This window comes from Poecile atricapillus, chromosome 1 (assembly GCF_030490865.1).
Source record: "Poecile atricapillus isolate bPoeAtr1 chromosome 1, bPoeAtr1.hap1, whole genome shotgun sequence".
NCBI lineage: Eukaryota > Metazoa > Chordata > Aves > Passeriformes > Paridae > Poecile > Poecile atricapillus.
In genome coordinates, this window is record NC_081249.1 from 32989423 (window position 1) to 33010887 (window position 21465).

Consider the following 21465-nt stretch of genomic DNA (forward strand, 5'->3'; position numbering starts at 1 on the left):
CAGCTGAAGACAATCAATCACAATCACAGAGGTCTGGCTTTTGGGGAGGCTTCTGGGAGAGACTAAATAATTGAGCCATTTTAGAAAATCTTCCCATGACCAGGCTCTTTCAGAGACATTTCCCATCAAAATCAACATTATTCAGGTACACTTAGATTTATTCTATTCAAAAATGTAGCATACCACCACCAGAAAGTCTCAAAGAAATATGCTAGACATACAGTCAAAATGCAGATCTCAATACACCCAGAGGAAACCCATTTAGAGGAAACCCAAAATTTCTCTCACTATTGCTGGACTGTGAGGGAAAGAAATTATAAAATCATAGATTTCTAAATAAATACCCAACAGTGACTGGTTATTCTATCTTCTAAATATAAGGACAGCTCAAAAAGAAGGATTTGTGTATTTTATTTTATAACAAGATGGAAGACAGTGAATTTTCTTGCAATTTGTAGAGCTGTGTATGAACTTCATAAACTTAAAACCTCCAGGTACTGCTTTGTTTGTTCAGTAGTGTTTTCAGTCAGAAGATGTGCTAGGTGGTCATTTCAGCCTTGAGTGGCCACAATGCTGATTCAAACTCTGCTGTAAGCCACACATTTTCAATCTCAACTGAAGAAGGTGAATGAGTTAGATTCAATTACCCAGTACCTCAGGTCAAATGTTGGGCAGATTACAGCTCAGGTGCTACATTGCACTGACACTTTGTCAGTAAAGAGATGATTGCATACTCTGTAGCTACCAAAGTTCTTCCTTTTTAAGCAGGAGAATATCATTCACACAGGAGAAAGTCTTGGTGGAGAAAGTGGTATTTTGAAACAAAATAGAGTGCTCTTCTAATCTCATCATGGCTTTCAATGCAAAAGGCTACCTGAGTTTTTACGAAATGGAACCCATAGGGATAGCAAGAACACTATCAGGACTTTAAAGGTGTGCTCACCAAGCATTGCTGATATACTCCTGGCTAATCCCAGCATCCCACTACGCTCAAAGTCCACATCCATAGGGGGCAATTTTTATAACAATTCTGATGGTGGACCTTGAATGTGTGCATTCAGAAATTTGACTCATGAAAACACCCTTTAGCTCTTTCTATTTTAGACACAACAGTGTCACTTGTTCCACTGGAAAAAAAAGACTTCAAATGATATATAATATATGCTGTTCTGATATTACCTCACCTTGTCCACACTATTAATCTTTCCACACTTCCTTTTGTTTTTGTCTTCCTAGGATGTGTAAATTTTGAGACTAGTAACCAGGCACTTTCTATAACAATTACCATTTTCTTCTGCTTCTTAGGGTTTGACACCAACATTGCTTTATGCTACACAGGCACATGTATATCCACTGACAATCCACACCTCAGCAGCTCTTCACCATTTCTGTTATAACCAGTTCACAAAAAGTGCTGAAGGACAAAGCAACCACAGAAATGGCAACAAGAAAGGGAGTATAAAGGTCGGGGGAAGGTGGCTTAAGTGACAGAACCTGAGCTGAAGAATCCAGAATGCTAATTAAAGACATCACCTTCACTTAGATATCACTTTTGCTTTCTTCTTACACTTTGTTATCCCCACTTGCTGGTGTAGGTCCTGTCACTTTTACATGGAACTGTGGAGCTGAACAGATGGCCAAGAATGACGAAGACAGTAAAAATGGAAAAGGTCTTCAGATAAAGTAAAAACAATTAGTACATGACAACAACAATTTGCAGAGAACAAAAACACATGGACAAGAATAAGCAGCAGGAAACAGCCAGGCTTGACAAAACAAAAATAATTAGAGAAAAAGCAGAAGAGCCTTAACTCCCCCATGATGTGATTACTCTAATTAGAGAATGAGAGTAATATAAACAATAAAGCTAATTAGGGCATAAAAGAATCTTGAAGGCTGAAAGCTCCAGAAAGAAAAGTTGTAAAAACATCATTAAAAAAATAGCATGGATTATAAAAATTAAAGCCATCCTTGGATTGTGAGCCTAGTGCAAACCCCTCTGTGCCCCTCATACTTCTGCAGAGATGCTGGAGGTGCAATTTGATCATCCACTTAATCCAAAGATAGGAGATCTGCAACCAAAACCTAGGAATGTACAAAACCCCACCCTGGTAGAGGAAGAAGTCCGCAGTGCTCAAAAACCATCTTAGCATCATTCTTGGTCCTCCTCAACCCTGCAAGTAGCTGATAATTGGGACACTGTGTAAAAAGGAAACAAATCAAAACAAATCAAAATGTAACACGTGTCAAAACCTGGGGTCAGGTCGCACTTCAAATGTTTCTTCCTGATCAAATAACTAGAAACTTTGGTTATATCCACATGCTGGAATGGAGTGCAATCCACTTCCACTGAGCAATTCAGCAACATTACCAAGAGGCTAATCACCATGTCAACTCATTAACCCTTTGTGGGCAGGCCTGTTCACAGGATGAGAAGACCACTCTAGATTTCTACTGTGTGCTGGCAAGGTTCTGGTAAGCTGGACACCACTAGTGTTCACAGTTCTTCTCTCAGGGTTCAGACTCAAAAATCACTAGCATTTTCTACATCAAATATGAGACTCAGAATAGTTTGTGTTAGTCAAACTGGCCCTCTGGGGAGGTACAGTGAGAGCAGGAATTACCTTCCTGACATCAAGCACCAAACCTGCACTCTGACCACATTTTCAGTCATTTCCTAATGGTGTTTACACCTGCAACTTTAAACAAAAGGAAAAGGAAGACTTTGTGGTGGGCCCTGATGTTCAGCTATAAGCAACGTTTCAATCCCAAATGCACTACAGCAAAGGACACCAAAAGAAATAAACATCTTACAAGAGCGTGAGAAAGCAAAAGACCATAATCACCCTAGTTAGGCTGCAAACACTTAAAATAATCACTAGATCTGACTGGAACCTATTATTTAGCCTTGTAGTGAAAAGATTAATCATGGTACACAATGTATTGCTTTCATTCATTATAATAAAAAGGACACATTTTAAATACCAGCTAATATAATGCTTCATGTCCCACATGTAATGCCATCCACACAACTATCAGTTGGGGAGCTATTTCTGTGAAAACAAAAAGCAATAATTCTCACTTTTCTCACTTCCATGGGAAAGATTTGAAGAACAGTCAGAATTGAAGAACAGGTGAATATGGAAGCATACATATTTTGCAAGAACATCAACAGTTCTTACCATAACTTATAAAAATTTCACTATATAAAAAGTTAAAAAGAGAATTCCTTTAGGGGAAAAAAGAGTTAGCATGCTTCCCTGAATTAGTAATCAAGTTCTAAACTAGTAAATAAAGTTGTAAGCATGAGGTTGCCTCTCAAACAAAAGCTCAAGAATACTACTAAGCCAAAAGTTTATAACAAACACAACAACTAAGCAAAGTTTCCTAGAAAAGAAGTCCAGAGTAAAAGTATGAGAGACAATTAGTCATGGAGACTAGTCAAAACAGCATGAATTAAATTTATCATTACTACATTCTTTTAGAATAAAGTCTAATTTCAGAAGCTTCATCTTCCCTAAATAGAAAACATTTATACAAATCATATGTACTGAACTAATTACTCTTATCTTAACTGCAAACAAGCATAATGCAGAAATAAATTGAAAAACAGAGGTTAAGAAAAAACAAACAAACAAACCACAAATAAAGAAAGCCCCAGACTAGCTTTTGACTGCACTTAAAACCCATTCTTCCACCAGATTTGTGAGTTTCTGACAAAGTCTGCTTTTTGGGGAACAGTTTCATGGTATAAACCCTGCTGACCAACATCAGAGCATTCAGCTCTTAAACGTTTACTGTGCACTCAGCAGCTGTATGCATACATCTGACAACTTTATCATATACATGTGCTCACACAGAGGCACAACCCTCCCTGATGAATTCTCCTCAGCGGTAGTACACCATGGGGAAATTGTTATGACTACCCATCACAAATCAAGTATGGCCAGCTGATAGAGTCAGGGGAAGGATCAAAGACTCCAGAGCTCACATCACTAAACAGTTTCCAGTATTGCCGGATGACTGCTTTATGTAGCTTCACCAAATCAGCAAATAAACTTCAGAACCTTTAAACCTGAGCACCATTAAGATGTCAGAAAAAATGAGCAATGAAAGCATTATTTAATACAGACTCATTTTCTATTTGACTTTTCTAATTTTCTATTAGACAAGACTGTACAGGATCCTGCAGAGGAGTCCCCAGAGAGGGATCCTGAAGGGCTGGCAATACCTGACAGCATGACACTGTGAGAGGTACAGCCAACTGGCAGGTCTCATTTTGAAAGACATCGAGGTGCTGGAGTGTGTCCAAACAGTAAATAAGATGGTGAAGGGTCTGGAGCACAAGTCTTATGAAGAGCAGCTGAGAGAACTAGGGTTTTTTAGTCTGGAGAAAAGGAGAAGGTCAGGGAAGACCTTACCTCTCCCTGCCTGAATGGAGGTTGTAGTGAGGTGGGCGTCGTCTCTTCTCACAGAAAATGGGAGGACGTGAGGGAATAGCCTCAAGTTGTTTCAGGGATAGTTCAGATTGGCTGTTTGGAAACACTTTTTTCACAGAAAGGGTTGTCATGCATTGGAACTGACTGCTCAGAGAAGTGCTGAGTAACCAGCAGGTAACAGGTATTTAAAAGACATGTAGATGTGGCACTTAGGGCCAGGGTTTAGTGGTACACTTGGTAGTGCTGGGAAAAGAGTTGGGCTTGATAATCTCAAAGGTCTTTTTCATTCTAAATTATTCCATTATTCCAAATTGAGGAGCATTTGCTATGCCAAGACCCCAGCCAATTAAGGAACATGCTTAAGAAATGTGTGCTAATCTTATCCTTTATGGAAATGGTTCCTTAGATAGGGCCACACAATGTGCTTGCTTCATTCATTTCTGCTGGATTTGGAAAGTGAACATGTTCTGCAAGGGCAATTTTAATTTCAAAAATAGCCTGGAAGATAGAGTGCTTCCTCTGATTCCTGTTTTAAAATCAAATTGGGCTTTGTAGGGTTATTGTGCTTCTCTGAAAAAAAAAATTAAAAATTTGGTATCTCCAAAATTTGGTAACTTGTTTACATCAAGTCTCTGCCTGTCTCTGTCAAAAAGACATTGGAGGGCTGTAAACAGACCAGGACTTCACTATAGTAGGTGAAGATAAAAGAAAGGACTTAACCTTTAAGCTGCCATGAAGTATTTCTGACTCTGCCTCAGTGGGACTGTTCTCACATATTTCCTGCTGCTATGTCAGGGTATCATGCGGTGCTTCTACCCTGTGGGAGGGAGTCAAGAGCAGGGAGTGGCCATGAGTCTGGCAGGGCCACAGTCTTCCCAACCAGTACCTGTCCCACAGCACCCAACAAGGGAGCAGGGATGGGGTGGGGATGGGGACACAGATCAACCCTGATTTCTTGAGCATCCAGCAGGACCACAGTGATACAGCAGGTCCAAAAACCTACCATTTGACAGAGTGAGAAATTGCACTGAAAAGCATATCTTCTGTTTCCTCCTCTAAATTTTCTGCTTCAGCAAAGAAAATTGGAAAGCTACAGGAGACCACATGGAAAACTGCAGACGGTCTGAAGGAGAAAATAAATTTCAGGAGCAGATGCTGCCAAAAGAGTTTAGCTGTTAGCAACTGCCAGCAAGCTGCAAATTTGAAAGAGCCAGTATGGGTAGTGGTCCAAATCCCAAACCCCCAGTTTCCCTATGGATTACACTGATAACCTGTTAAGAGGTATTATCTGCAAATCTGCAGGGTATACTGAAAAATGGGTCTGCAAATTTATCAAGAACATTTAAAGCATGACTGCACTTGTGACACTTTAGTATATTCTGCAGGTTTGGCTTTTAAATGGCAGCATTTTTCCTTGACATTCACAATGAGCTTTTCACTTAACCAGCTCTGCTGTTAACTGAATTTATGACAAATAAAGAGGGATCACACCATTTTTCTAGTCCATAAGGGAATTTCAAAAGTCTCAGCCATTGAGAAATTGGTCACAAATTAGTTCTTTAACTTTATATCTGATCAGACTCTTTTAAAGATGTTTGGATGATGGAAATATGAACAGAAGAGTAGGTCTGAGATACAACTAGATGACATAACCATCTCTAGAGAAGGCTGTTATTTGTCAAGCATTGAAGTGATAGAGTATTGCAATCTCAGAGGTTTGGGGGAACATATGTTAAAGCATGAAGATTTGCTTAGAGAGCAGCTGAATCCAAGAATTATGCAAGAAAAGGAAATACAATATATTAAAACAAGATTACTGGGCACTTCCCATATGAAGGAACACCTTCATACACAGCAGTGAGGCAGGATTATTTTGATTAAATTTTCCTTAGTCCAAGCAATGCACAGACAAGCCATTACATGCGTTGATTCTTCTGGCTTTTCATTATCCTTATGCCACCCATTTTGGGGACTGAAAAAAGTAATTAGTTAGCTATACATAGAGATCAAGTAATGAAAAATCTATTTTTTTCCTTTTTTAAGCATTTCTTTGAAAATTGTTGTTCCATATGTTTCATTACAAGAATTTGGATATAAGATTATTCATAACCATATCGCTTAGATAAAAAAAGACTTTGTCACTAAAAAAAAGTGTCTCCATGCCTTAGAGTTAAAAAAAAAAAAAAAAAAAAAAAGCCAGACATCTACCAAAAAAAGTGCTTGTTAACAACATGAGAAAATGTGGCTGATTTCTGTGCCTAGAGAGGTGTTACAGAGGCAGGCCACTGCACAGTTTAAAAAATATCAACTTGTCATCAAATTAAGCTAAGTTTCAAAAAGGCAACATGATGGATCCAAAATATTGTAAGCTTGCTGGGACTAGTATTTTGTCCATTGGTCCCAATAAAATGAAACATGGCAGTTCAAGCATACTCATATCTGTTAAATAGGCATTACAATATAACTACAACAATTTATGTAGCTTTTATGTAGATGATGATCTCAGTTGACTGGACTTGACAAAAATGCTAAAATTTGCTTCAAAGCTAGAGCAGAATGAGCAGACAAAGAAACAGCAGTAAAATTTGTAGATAAATACTTTCTAGTAGGAGATATAGCTGTCATGTTTTGAAATAACACTATTAGGTTGATAAAATAATGTTTTTTCTTTCACTTGGAAGTCCATTATATTTTCTTTTTTTAAATTATTTTAATTAAAACTGAGGTACTAAGAATTTCTTTTCAGGTTCTGGCTGAGCAGAAGACACTGAGGTTTTTCATATAAGCTTTGCCATCTGAAAGTCTGGTTTAGGTTCGTTACAGACACTGGCAAGAGAGAGATCTCTTCAGATCATTTTCATCCTCCACATCTCTCATGCTGTCTATATAAGGAACCTGGGGAACTAACTCTGAAGTAACAAAAAGACTTTTTCACTGAATAATATACAAGCCTTATACAAATAATGTCTATATTACAATGTTATAAAATGTACTTTTTAATGTACATTTTATTGCACTAAGATTTGATCTTTTTCATACAGGAGAGTTTTCATCAAAAAAATTATTCAGTGTTAATTAAGTATACAAAAGAAGTCTATCACCAAGTCTTTCCAAACACAACTTCCTTATAACTTCCTAACAAGTAAATTCCAAAATAGAGCAATTCTACATAACTGGTCATTTGCATTCCACCTTGAGTTATATCAGAGCCAAAAACTTTTAAAACATTGAAAATCCCAGAGGAACAAATTGAAAAATTAAACAGAGTAAAAAGGCAGCTCATATCAATAAATTATTTCCTCTTATATTTGGATAATAATCAGTGAAATCGTCCAAGAATAAATGCAGTTTTATCTCACAAAGATGGTGCTTTTCCCTGCAATATCCCTTCACTTAGATCACTGTTACATAGTAACATACACTGTTTACATGCCCCTGAAAATTCATTCCATAGCCTTGGGTTCTAGTTTGCTACCGGATATTTTTTCCTGCCTTAAAAGGTCTTAGTGATCCAGACACTCAAGGCTACAATGTCAGAGAAGGAGCTTCTAATCTGTATTAAAAAGCAGCTTTAAAACACAGATTTTTGATTCATTGCTGACCAAGGGGAGACAAATCTAAAACACAAGATTGGAGTCCATAAAAACATTCAACTGAAATTCTCAAAATAAAAAGAAGGGGGGGAAGAAAAATGACCACCAAACAAATCAACCCAAACACCGAGGATTAAAATAACACATTCCAAAGAAACTCAGAGAATTTGCTTGTCTCATGCAGGGTAGCATGCAGATTATATTCAGCAAGTCCCCCGAAAACTGGGGTAACTGACCATATTAAAAAAAAAAAAAAAAAAAAAAAAAAAAAAAAAAAAAAAGCCATTTTAGATTCTCCTCTTCCTGATTTAAACTCTAATCATTCTCCAGGTAAGAACATGCTGCTGTGCACTGAAAAACCAAAAACCAGGATCAGGATTCAGAAGGAAATTCCTCTTCCTACACAGCAGATGGCTTTGTTCCAGCAACACAGTTTAGCTGTCTGTCATATTTCTTAATACACTTTTTCCCCTCCCTGTCACAGAGATGCCAGACTCTTTCCTCTCAGACACCACATTCCCTTCAACCCTATACAGAATGAAGTAACTTTGGTTACTCCATAGTCTCACAGAGGTGACTCCCTTCCATGTTGTTCCTGATATAGCATATTCTTCATGAGACATGCCATAATATTTGTTATGTATGATTTAAAAATTAGTACAAACCCAAAGCTAAACTCCTGCATACCAATCACCAAAAAAATAGATAGGACAATAACTCTTCACATACACATGAAAATCTCTGGCCAGTCAGAAATGAGCTTACATAAATAAAACTTCATTCTGCTCCCAAAGAAAAAGGAAATAGAAAAGGGAAAGTGCCAGTCCCCCTGATTTAAAAAGGAAATTCTTCATCAGGGGATTATCTGCAGAGAAGGGGAAAGCCTGTGCTGACTTAGCTGCCTTACGTTAGCAGCTTCTGTACCAGCAGTGGAACACAGCTAACACAGACAGGTAAAGAGAGAAGAAATTTTATAGGTGTTTTGATTCCTCAAGCAGATACAGTGCCTGAATAATCTATTAGTTTTTCAATCAAAAACACTCATTAGCATTCTTAAAAGAATGAACTGATACCACAATTTAAACGTTTAAAAAGCAGTTCTTGTCATTTGCCATGTGTTGAACCAGACGGTTACCCAGCTATTTGATTATCAACACAAATGGATCAAACAGGTTTAGGGCTCTTGGACCAACATTGTCTCCAAATAAGAAAAGCTTAAAACATAAGAGAAAGTGTTCACAAACACAATTCTTGCATATATTTTTTCAATAAAACAACTGCAGATATTGTTTTCAACAGTCGCTGCATCAACAACTCTCTTTTTAGTACCATCTGCACAGGCACTTTGCAAAAAGAAATTATCCACAGAGTGTGATATAGCAGGAAAACTGAAGGATATTCTGACAAAATGGAAATGCAAAGGAGCCAAGTAAGCAGATACTCCTGGCAGCAGAGCAATAAATAAAGTAACAAAAGAAAACAATAAACAGCAAACAAGCAAACAAACAAAAAAGACACTAAAGTGTCCATAATCAGACATTGTTATTAAAAGTTAATGTAGAAGTAGCCCTTCTGCACCTCCAGAAACAGCATAGAAGAATGGTTGTTCCACTACACAAAAATGACAGTTTAGAGTGCAAATAATGTAATCCCTTTGAGTCATGGCATTTAAAAGTAGATTATAATTGAAAAGAAATGTTTTAAAAACAAACAAACAAAAAATGTTTATGAGAAGCAGAGGTCCATAGTGGATTGTCACAGAGAAAAAAATACCACTCTGTACTATTTTAAGATTGTGGAACATGAAAATTAATTAGAATAGTGGAAAAACTGAAGATACAGTACTTATCACCTCCAGTAGCATTAGGAAAAAGTGTGGGCTGAACAGAAAAAATAACATGACACATGGCAGAGGTGAAAGATTCTAACTTAAGACAACCTTAAGACAAAAGCATGTAGACAAATTTTCAAAAGGGTGTTGGTTAGAAAAGATGGACTCTATCAACATTTTTTACTCATCACAAGAGGCATGGCTACAGTCTCAGCTCTGAAGTATTATTCCTGTTTATATATTAATTTATTTTGGTCAATAACCAAATACTGTAGCTAAATTAGGACAAAGTATGCGGCTGCTTGCAACTTTAATGTTAATGGAGATTAAATGTGACACTCTGAAGACCTTATTCCTGAAGAAATACAGATGCAGCACAGGTAGGATCCAGATAATTAATTTTGCATCCAAGTAAACAAATTCCATTACTTATAAGGAAGCCAGAATCGATACTTACTTTAGATGATCTCAAAGTATTATACGTATGACCTAAATCTTCTCAGTTTCATATGGAGTTTAGAAAGTATGAAGAGACAGAATTCTCTGTTCTCCAACCTATCTGCTTGAGTCTAAAACATTTTTGGAGTGGCTGTCATGGGGTTAGTTTACCTTTAAGGAAGTTAAAGTTGCTGGGGACTCCTGGGAGTCTTTTCTCCTGACCAATTATCGGTCAGTGCTGAGAATTGACAGCAGTTTTAGCCATTGAAAAGTAAAATCAACTTGTGAACCCCACCTTAAAGTGTACAACCAGAAGTCTGTGGTGTTCTTTGTTTCCTGACTGTGAAGGGTGGCGGAGCTCCAGCTGGCCTCCAGTTCCCTGCCCAGGCCATGCGGCCGGGCGGGGGCCGGGCCGGGCCCGCCGCGTCTCTCGTCTCCCGGCCGGGAGATGAGGCTTGTCCCGGGCCAGGTCGGGCTGGGCCGGGCCCGGCCCGATCTCTGGCTTGGCTGCAGAGTTTTGCTGTAACTACATTCACTAGAAAACTGCCGAGTGAAGAAAGAGAGGAGCTCTGAGCTTGCTGCAAGCAGAGACAGAGACTACGCTCTAAAGCAGCTATGAAGAACTTTTCATCGCAAACAGCTCTAGCTCCTGTTCAGCAGAGATCACCGAACCATCTACAAAAGCTTGGGCAAGATTTTAACTCTTTCTTATCCAGATGAGACTCGCGGATTAATCTTTTCATCCAGAGAGAGAAAAGGAGAGTGATCAACATGAAAAGAGACTTTATAAACTACTAGTAGCAAGAAAGAAAAGAGACTTCAAGAAAGGTAGAGAATTAAGAAGATGCTTTAATTAAGCTGAAATATCTTTCTGTTAAAACTATGGAGATGGACAATGAAGTCCTGAAAGGAACTCCTTTAATTTATAATAGAGTATGGGGAGGAATAGAGTGTTCAAAGTGTGAATTTAAGTAAAAAGCAGAGTAATTGTGGTATAGTGAAGTGCTGGGAGATTTAGAGCCTTGAGAGGCAATGAGAAAACTGTTTTCTAGTGAAGCGCATAGAAACAGATAAAAAATACTTTTTTGCCTTTGACTAACTTGTCCTTAAAAATGCTATCCCCAAACTTATGACCCATAACACATTTCAGAGTGATGTAGAATGGGAGGAGTGAGCTTTGATAGCAGCAGCTCTAAGCAGCTGATATCAAAGAGACAGGAAACTATAACAAAATAGCTTTCTTGTGAGAAACTCCATAAATTAACAGAAAGGAACTTCTGTTTCTCTACAGAAACTGAGGAAAAGACTATAGAAAGAATTAGAACTGTTTAAACCATCAAAATTATACAGTTTTTGTCTCTGTTGTCATGTAAACAAAAGAATAGTGAGCAGTGAGAAATGAAAAGGTTTTTCTAAAAGTTTATTCTGGTGTTCTTATTCTTATAGTTTGTCAATAAACTCTTCTTTATTCCTTTTAAATTTTATGCCTGGTTTGCTCTTATTTTAATCCATATCTCACAGCAAGAAATAAATAATTCTTTTTTCCCCCTTTTTGTTAATTACTGGTTCAAAACCATGACAGTGGCATATCAAGAAAACTAAATGATCAGTTGTACTCCAAATTGTAAATAGATTGGTACATTTGTTAACTGCTTTTGATGTAGAGTTCTTGTGTGTTCTGCCTCACAAACATCAGATTTCCAGCTGAAGGAAAGCATGATAGGTCAAACAACATCAGTGTAGTTGAATCAACTTTTGTCCACAGAAAAATAGATTCAAAACTTTGATTAATACAATTCCCATACATACAAACCCTTATGACAATCTGTCATTCTCTTCTGCCAAGGACAAGTCTGTCTTCTGTCTTCGGTCAAAATAGGCAAGTTGGAATATTTCTGGTTATGTAATCATCTTCAATACTTCCATTTAACTAAGAACAGGTTTTTAAGGAGTGTTTATTGTCATTTTATTTATGGTTAAAAACAATAGCTTTCTGAACACTGATGTTCAATGTTTTTTACTCTGAAATATCACTACTTCTTGCAGTTCTGATTTGGCTTATTTTTAGGCACATACTACAATATGCCAAGTAGATGTGACCCAAAAACAATGGCTAAAATGCACAGATTCCATTGCACCACTTTGTAGAATATTTCTTTTTCATTGGCCTCCACTGGAAAGCACTGGGAGGCCCAACATACAGCGCACAGAGCAGACTGGAAAAGAGGATATATACTGCCAATGGATGCAACAAAAACCCACATATTTATATAATATTACAGCATAGCCTTTCTCTTTTAGCTTATACAATTTAGCTTATACACATCAGAGAAAACAGAAGGGTATTCCTTGTCATTTATTCTTCCTTTTAGCAGACAGATTCACTAAATTCAGGTTCATCCTCTTCACTGTAAGAGGTTTACATGCTGAACCAGCTGTCAATAGACTCCTAAAGAGGATTGCAGGTCACATGTCATGGACACGGTTGGAAAGGTAGAGTTGCTCCTATCACTTCTAGGAAGATTAGAAACAAAAGAGTATTTGAAACTGCTTCTACCTATTTATTTTCTTGGCAGCAAAGAAAATAAATTGTGTAAAACCACAAGAGTGGGAGTAAAAGTCACTGCAGAATATTTACTTACCCTACCCAGGATTAGACTTCTTACAGTAAATTCCTCAAAAGCATCGTGTTTCCTCCTCAAAAATCAAGTGCAAAGCCCTGCCAGACACATGAGTTCAGTGTAATTGCCAGTGTGGCCATCTGAGGGAGATGCTTTCATACTCCCCCACTACCAGAGCTCCACTTCAGGCAAGGGAGCCCTTTCAGAAACACTGCTCAAGGATACCAGGGAGCAAATGGCAGATGGACTGTGTTTGCTGTCCTTACTGACTAGCACCAAAAAGACAGTAGCTCTGAAAGCGTGAGCAAAGCCTTCAGCCTTTCACAGCTGCTTCTGAATGATGCCGGTTCACACAGAACTGACTCAGTAGCTTCTGCTCCACTTTTTAAAACTGAGTGGCGATAACTGCCAATCTGTTTTATATTTCATCCTGTCCAAAAGAAATAATATAAAAATATGAGAAGAAAAATAAATTTAAAAGAAAACAAACACAAGTGCATTATTTCTGAACCTACCCAGTTTTGACAGCCCTGGCTTCAGCTCACGGTGCTGTCCTTGATGTAGCTCTGACCTGCTGTGGGCAGAGTTCTGTGTGGTCTCTGACTGCTGCTGGTCCATTAGCACAATTATTGCAGGTTGTCCCTGCAGCCCCATTAGCCCCTATCAAGCAGAGAATTGCTTGCTTTTTCACTGTCTGTAAGCATTTTGGTGACTCATTTATCAGCTTTTGCTATATTTCAGATAGTAAATCACTTGAGTTCCTTATGTACAGCAGGTTTTAAAAAGCTGTATGATTTGCCAGACTACAGACTGTGACCTTTTTTTTTTAACTTCACTGGCTAATTTCTCCCGTCTGCATTAATCTATTTTTCCATCAACTACATTCAATTTAACATGAACTTCTGTTCTTTACTATATGACCATCGCTATCTGAGAAATTTTTGCTGCAGCTGAGGAATGATTTCCAGTGCTTTTAACACAAAAGGACAAAACACTCTGACGATAATTAACTCTAAAGAGAGAGACATTTACAGTTTGGGGCAGACTGAAAGATCCCCATCACCAGCAGAACTATGCTCTAAAACATCTGCTCCTGATGGCAAGCTAGGAAAAAAAAGAAGGAAAGAAATATTTCTTTCTGTACCCCCTTACAGGGTAAGACTGTTTTATTTTATAAGGAATCATAGCTTTCCATGTCTTTATCATTTTAACATGTCTTGCTTTTGTTTGAAAGAACAAGCTGTAAGTAATTATGAGTGCAAGATATTCAGGGTTAGCAAGGAATGCTGCTAACTTGGCTGTCTGGCTTGAGGGTTTGGGACTGACAAGTTCATAGTCTTGTTACCTGCAGCTTTGGGTGGAGTTAATTTCTTTTTTTTTTTTTTTTTTTTTTTTTTTTTTTTTTTTTTTTTTATGTCTGGGGCCTGATTGTATCAGAGTCTAGCTTATAACCTTTTTAGGTAATTTAGGTAACTTGCTTTTACCTAATTCAATCCTTGGCTCAGTACAACCTGCTCACACTCTGTATTTCACGCTGTACTTCACCTTCATTCAGTGTCCCTTTGTAGCTGCAGGGAAGAGTTTCCATTCATCTTTTCCACTACTCCTACTGCCTTTACATTTTACTGATATCTATCTATACAAACACTTCTCCTTCCACTTCTGTCTCAAAGTCTTCTCTCCTCCTCTGGCAGCAGATCCCCAGCATTCTGGGCAGAGGATAAGACAATTTTTTTGGTCAAATGTTCGGTGTGAGGTAAGCTAACCAAGCTTTTACCTCATCACCCTGGCTATTAGACTAAAGATGGCAAACCCTTCCTCTTCTCTCCCTTCAGGCCCTTATATTTTCCACAAAATAATAGTCATCAGAAAGAAGAATCAAGAGTATATAAACAGAACAGTGCTGATTATCAAGAAATTTTCTTATAAAATAGAATATCTGAATAATAGTTGCTGTTTTAATTGATGCTTCATTATATATTTTTAAAATTACATTGAAAGAAAAAAAAGAGATTGTCTTGGAGTCTGGCAGATGGACAGTGTCTGGCAGATGTATGTGGACCCATACACTTAACCAAGAAGTGGGAAATGTGTGTTTAATACTACTCAAAGCAAAGCAGAAATTGTGTATCCAAACAACTACATAAAGTAATTCCCACTAGCATTACTTCTTTTTTGATTAGACCATTAAATCAAAATGCTTTTTTCCTCTTCCTCTAAGCCCTGCAAAGTTCATGGGTCCCTGCTCCACCTCTGTTGGGGAGGATGAAACAGGGAAACCTTACGAATGTGATTGTTTGGCAGAAGATTCTGAAAATATGAAGGCTACAATCGAAGTAGTGTCATGGGGTTAGTTTACCTTTAAGGAAGTTAAAGTTGCTGCGGACTCCTGGGAGTCTTTTCTCCTGACCAATTATCGGTCATTGCTGAGAACTGACAGCAGTTTTAGCCATTGAAAAGTAAAATCAACTTGTGAACCGCACCTTAAAGTGTACAACCAGAACTCTGTGGTTTTTTCTTTGTTTCCTGGCTGTGAAGGGTGGCGGAGCTCCAAGCCTCCCGTTCTCTGCCCAGGCCATGCGGCCTGGGTGGGGGGCCGGGCTGGGCCTGCCGTTCTCCCGGCCGGGAGATGGGGGCCGGCGGGGGCTTGCCCCGGGCTAAGCCGGGCCAGGCCGGTTCCTGGCTTGGCTGCAGGTTTTGCTGTAATAGAATTTACCAGAAAACTGCCGAGTAAAGAAGAAGAAGAGCTCTAAGCCTGCTGCAAGCAGAGACAGTGACTATACTTTCCAGAGCAGCTATGAGGAACTTTTCATCGCAGACAGCTCCAGCTCCTGTTCAGCAAAGATCACCGAACTATCTACAAAAGCTTGGGCAAGATTTTAACTCTTTCTTATCCAGATGAGACTTGCAGATTAATCTTTTCATCCAGAAAGAGAAAAAGAGAGTAATCAACATGAAAAGATACTTTATAAACTACTAGTGGCAAGAAAAAAAAGAGACTTCAAGAAAGGTAGAGAATTAAGAAGATGCTTTAATTAAGCTGAAATATCTTTCTGTTAAAACTATGGAGATGGACAATGAAGTCCTGAAAAGAACTCCTTTAATTCATAATAGAGTATGGGGAGGAATAGAGTGTTCAAAGTGTAAATCTGAGTAAAAAGTGGAGTAATTGTAGTATAGTGAAGTGCTGAGAGATTTAAAGCCTTGAGAGGCAATGAGAAAACTGTTTTCTAGTGAAGCGTACCGAAACAGATGAAAAATACTTTTTTGCCTTTGACTAACTTACCCTTAAAAATGCTATCCTCAAACTTATGACCCATAACACATTTCAGAGTGATGTGGAATGGGAGGGGTGGGCTTTGATAACAGTAGCCCTGAGCAGCTGATATCAAAGAAACGAGAAACTATAACAAAAATAGTTTTCTTGTGACAAACTCCATAAATTAACAGAAAGGAACTTCTGTTTCTTTACAGAAACTGATGGAAAGACTGTAAAAAGAATTGAGATTATTTAAACCATCAAAATTATAAAGTTTTTGTCTCTGTTGTCATGTGAACAAAAGAATGGTGAACAGTGAGAAATGGAAAGGTTTTTTTCTAAAGGTTTATTCTGGTGTTCTTATAGTTTGTCAATAAACTTTCTTTACTCCTTTTAAGTTTTATGCCTGGTTTGCTCTTATTTTAATCCATATCTCACAACAAGAAATAAATAATTCTTTTTTCCCCCTTTTTGTTAATTACTGGTTCAAAACCACGACAAGTAGAAATGAAAGCCTGCTTTGAGTCATGAAGCTGAGTACTAGTTACTATGTAACCAAAGAACAATAGGCTAGCCAGCTAAAGGAGAATCCCTGCTGATAAAACAATGTCCTTCTGCTGATAGAAAGTCCAAAGGTCAAGAAGCAAGGAAAGAACTTGTAAGGCTTGTAGAGTTTAAAATGCAACACTGTATGTTAATATGGGGATGCTCAGAGGTTGTATGTAAATTCTTTAGTAGGTGTATCGTGTAGTGATTGGTTACTGGGAATTAGAATATTCACTATAGAAAAAGATATATTGTATTGTACCAAGAACTTCGCGATCTTAACTCTTATCCCCCTCTCAGCCCTTACCCCTCTTCCCCACCTCTTAGCTTTTCCCCCTCTTCTTAGCCCTCTTACCCCTCTCTAGTTTTCCCTGCTCACTAACCTCTCTTCTCTCTCTTTCACCGCACTCTCCCCCCTGCCCCCAGGACCACATGGATGCCGAGGCTGGCAGCGGACACGGGTCTCTCCCTCTCTTTACGCTTACAATAAATTGCTTATACCTGAACAGTTTGACCCAGGAGAAGTCTCTCACCACGAGCAAGCATTTTTGAACACCAATACACCTCAAGCTCATTGAGGTCCACACCTTAATTTCAATGGCCCAAACTTACTGTCAAATATTAGATTTCTCTCCATTATTCCCTTTCTCAACTATTTTGGCTTCACTTTCAGGTCATGTCTTGTTCTACCCTTCAGCTGCAGAGCCTGGGCCCACAGAAGAATTGACATGTTATTATGCAGACTATTTACCACCCAAACACAGTGCTGCAGTGGCTGCCTATATATATATCTAGCTGATACAGTAATATATGTAAGGATCATGGATTTCCTATGCCTTCTTTTCCTTCCTCCTAGTCACTGTCCATGAAAACTCAGTTGTTCCTCCTCACATAAAACTTATGCACTTCTACATAGCAGAAAAACTATGACAAAACTGAAATCTTAATTATTAGTATAACTTTTCCAGCTGCTAATGAGCAGTTATGATTTCTGTCAATCTTTCAGTATGTCCAAGCTGCCACCTGCACACACACATCAGCCAGGAGCAAAGCACACAGACCAATTTTTCAGTGAAAAGCTAAAGGGAGATATGCTGAGTGTTTGAGTTATTTGCTTCATCACAGATGGCTGGCTACTCCTCATGTCAGATATGTAAGTCCCAGGCAAACTCTCCTGCTCAACTGTGACTGGCCCTTTGTAACACATTTCTTTTCAAAGTCTGACTGACTTGTTTGCTTTACCTTTCAATGTGAAAAAAAAATTCTAACATTAAAAGCCTTTCCTTTTTTAAACAGTTTTGCGCGAGGAAAATGGTGTCCAGTCCCATCTTGTATATGACTGGCATCTTTCCACAACTGGCCTAAGAGGTCTCACAAAGACAAACCCCACATTACCATATTATTAACTATTAGGAAAAGACTAGCTGCTTGCAAAATTCAACATCTCTGTGGAATGTCAGAGGCATTCAAATGAAATATTTGACTTTTGGAGGTTTGTACACTGCAAATTCTTCACTGAGTGCTAAGCTCAGTGTCTAGCCTGACAGTTAAGCAAGTGTGAAGCAGTTAATTAGTATCCCCTAATTCTTTCAACAGAGCACTCAGAAACAAAAATTAATAATGGTGGGTTCTTTTTTACAGAATGTTCTGTCAGAGCAAAAAGCATTTGAGTGGCTACATGGGAGCACAGTGATTTCAGTCTGTCAGCGGCAGAATAGAAATTGTAGTATACGACCAATCTGAGATAATGTGAATAATTATAAGAAATTAGCACTGAGACAATGAATACTACAAAGCAACCAAAAAATTAAGCAACTTTGAACACAGAGAAACTTACGAGTTGTCATGGGGTGACTTTACCTTTAAGGTGGTTTTGGGAGCTAAGGAAGTTGAACTTGCTGGGGACCGATGGGAGTCTTTTCTCCTGGCCAATTATTGGTCATTACTGGGAATTGACAGCAGATTTGACCATTGAAAAGTGGGATCAACTTGTGAACCCTACCTTAAGATGTAAAGTCAGAGCACTCTTGTTCTCTTTGTTTTCCTGGCTGTGAAAGGTAACAGAGCTCCAGCTGGCCTCCCATTCCCTGCCCAGGCCATGCGGCCAGGCGGGGGCCGGGCTGGGCCCAGCAGCTCCCGGCTGGGAGATGGGGCCTGCGGGGCTTGCCCCGGGCTCTGGCCAGGCTGGGCCGGTCTCTGGCTTGGCTGCAGTTTTTGCTGTGACTGAATTCACCAGAGACTGCCGAGTGAAGAAAGAAGGGGGCTCTGAACCTGCGGTGGGCTGAGGCGGCGACTACACTTTCCAGAACAGCCATGAGGAATCTTCTATCAAAGACAGCTCCAGCTCCTGCTCCAGCAGAGATCACAGAACCATCTACAAAAGCCTGGGCAAGATTTTAACCCTTTCATTACCCAGATGAGACTTGCAGATTAATCTTTTTTTATCCAGAGAGAGAAAAAGAGAGTAATCAACATGTAAAGAGACTTTATAAAACTATCAGACACAGTAAAGAAAATAATTAAGTTTCAGAAAAGGTAGAGAATAAGGAGATGCTTTATGAGCTGAAATACCTTTCTGTTGAGGCTATGGAAATGGACAATAAGGTCTTGAAAAAACTCCTTTAATTCATGAAAGTATATAGAGAGGAATAGAGTGTTCAAAGTGTAAATTTTGAGTAAAAAGTAGAGTGATTGTGATACAGTGAAGTGCTGGAATAGAGTGAAGCAAAGATTTGAAGCCATGGGGGGCAATGAGAAAACTGTTTTCTAGTGGAGCTCACAGAGACAGATGAAGAAGACTTTTGTCTTTGAATAACTCATCCTTAAAATGACATCCCTAGACTCATGGCCCATACACACCTCAGAGTGATGTGAAATGGGAGGAGTGAGCTCTGATAACAGCATTTCTGGGCAGCTGACATCAGGGCAATAGAAAACTATAGCAGAAATAGTTTTCTTGTGAGAAACTCCATAGATTAGCAGAAAGAGACTTCTGTTTCTCTACAAAGACTGATGAAAATACTCTAGCAAGAATTGGGACTGTTTTAAACACCAAAGTTCCAAAGTTTTTGTCTCTGTTGTCATGTGAACAAGGGAATGGTGGGTAGTAGGGGATAAAAAGGGTTTTCTGGAAGTTTACTCTGGTGTTCTTATTCTTGTAGTTTGTTAATAAACTTTCTTTATTCCTTTTAAGTTTTAAGCTTGTTTTGCTCTTGTTCTAATCCATATCTCACAGCAAAAAAATAAGTAATCTTTTTTTAGTTACTGGTTTAAAACCACAACATGAGTGAAGCCTCTTTCTGTATGTTTCATTAACAGCAGAAACTATATCAAAAACAGTCTTTTGTTGAACACACCTCTTTTGCTCAAATGAAATCAAACACTCTCTTTAAGTTTGTCGTGGTTTTGAACCAGTAATTAACAAAAAAGGGGAAAAAAGAATTATTTATTTCTTGCTGTGAGATATGGATTAAAACAAGAGCAAACCAGGCATAAAACTTAAAAGGAAGAAAGAAAGTTTATTGACAAACTACAAGAATAAGAACACCAGAATAAACTTTTAGAAAAAACCTTTTCATTTCTCACTGCCCACCATTCTTTTGTTTACATGACAACAGAGACAAAAACTTTAGAATTTTTGATGGTTTAAACAATTCTTAATTCCTTCTATAGTCTTTTTATCAGTCTCTGTAGAGAAACAGAAGTTCCTTTCTGTTAATTTATGGAGTTTCTCACAAGAAAACTATTTTTGTTATAGTTTTCTGTTTTTTTGATACCAGCTGCCCAGAGCTGCTGTTATCAAAGCCCACCCCTCCCATTCCACATCACTCTGAAATGTGTTATGGGTCATTAGTTTGGGGATAGCATTTTTAAGGATAAGTTATTCAAAGGCAAAAAGTATTCTTCGTCTGTTTTTGTGAGCTTCACTAAAAAACAGTTTTCTCATTGCCTCTCAAGGCTTCAAATCTCCCAGCACTTCACTATACCACAATTACTCTACTTTTTACTCAAATTTACACTTTGAACACTCTGTTCCTCCCCATACTCTATCATGAATTAAAGGAGTTCTTTTCAGGGCTTTATTGTCCATCCTCATAGTTTTAACAGAAAGATATTTCAGCTTAATTAAAGCATCTTCTTAATTCTCTACCTTTCTTGAAGTTTCTTTTCTTTCTTGCCACTAGTAGTTTATAAAGTATCTTTTCATGTTGATCACTCTCCTTTTCTCTCTCTGGATAAAAAGATTAATCCGCGAGTCTCATCTGGATAAGAAAAAGTTAAAATCTTGCCCAAGCTTTTGTAGATAGTTCGGTGATCTTTGCTGAACAGGAGCTGGAGCTGTCTGTGATGAAAAGTTCCTCATAGCTGCTCTGGAGAGCATGGTCACCGTCTCTGCTTGCAGCAGGCTTAGAGCTTTTCTCTTTCTTTACTCGGCAGTTTCTGGTAAATTCCATCACGGCAAAACCTGCAGCCAAGCCAGGAACCGGCCTGGCCCAGCTTGGCTCGGAGCAAGCTCCCGCAGGCCCCATCTCCCGGCCGGGAGACGGGAGACGCGGCAGGCCCAGCCCGGCACCCCCCCCCCCGCGGCCGCATGGCCTGGGCAGGGAACTGGAGGCCAGCTGGAGGTCTGCTACTTTTCACAGCCAAGCAACAAAAAAAAAACAGAGTTCTGGTTGTACACTTTAAGGTGCGGTTCACAAGTTGATTTTACTTTTCAATGGCTAAAACTGCTGTCAGT

The 21465-nt window shown here is 38.7% G+C and overlaps 1 protein-coding gene across 1 annotated transcript in view; it reads right to left on the bottom strand.

The window, feature by feature from the left end:
• Positions 1–21465, bottom strand: part of OCA2 (OCA2 melanosomal transmembrane protein) — a 185928-nt gene that overhangs the window by 135267 nt on the left and 29196 nt on the right. The window lies entirely within an intron of this gene.